This window comes from Centruroides sculpturatus, unplaced genomic scaffold, assembly GCF_000671375.1.
Source record: "Centruroides sculpturatus isolate CEXI.00-Female unplaced genomic scaffold, Cexi_2.0 scaffold369, whole genome shotgun sequence".
In the NCBI taxonomy this organism is placed as follows: domain Eukaryota; kingdom Metazoa; phylum Arthropoda; class Arachnida; order Scorpiones; family Buthidae; genus Centruroides; species Centruroides sculpturatus.
In genome coordinates this window covers 431206-431895 of record NW_019384649.1, presented here as the reverse complement: position 1 = coordinate 431895, position 690 = coordinate 431206, and positions in this window count along the sequence as shown.

Genomic DNA, 690 nt, shown 5'->3' with positions numbered 1-690 from the left:
AATTCTGCATTTAATGGAAATGTGAAGCNTTCAAAATAATTTCAGTGTTATATTATTTTAAACTGTCATGTACCAGAATATTAAGACAAATATCCATCAAGAAAATAATTAATTCTAGTATTGATGATAAAAATAAAGAAAATTCATTCTGGTGTTATATTATTTCATACAATTATTGCAATCTTAATTTATTTGATAGTGATTTACTCAAAAAATTAATTTTGCAATCTGAAATAATTCCATTCGATAAATTTTTATTTGCAATTTTAATTTAATTTTTAAAATTATTCGTAATTTTAATTTATTCGATAGTAATTTACTCGAAAAATTAATTTTGTGATCAGTGCTACTCAAACCACTACTACTAATCTATACTAATATTATAAAGAGGTAATGTTTGTATGTATGTATGTTAGTTTGTATGCAGCAGGTAATCTCCGAAACTACTCATCCGATTTCAAAAATTCTTTCACCAATGTTTAGAATGGAACTTCAGGGTGGACGTAGGCTATATATTATTCCGTTAAACATGGGGGATGGACAGTTCTTTACGGTAAGCCTTACGGAAAAGGTTACCGTAAAGAACTCTGCTTCTATTTATACCATTTTAGATGCAGTTTTTTCCGTTTTTGATTGCGTTTTAATAGAGTACGTCAACAGAATGTACACTAAGAAGGGATTTTTCGATAT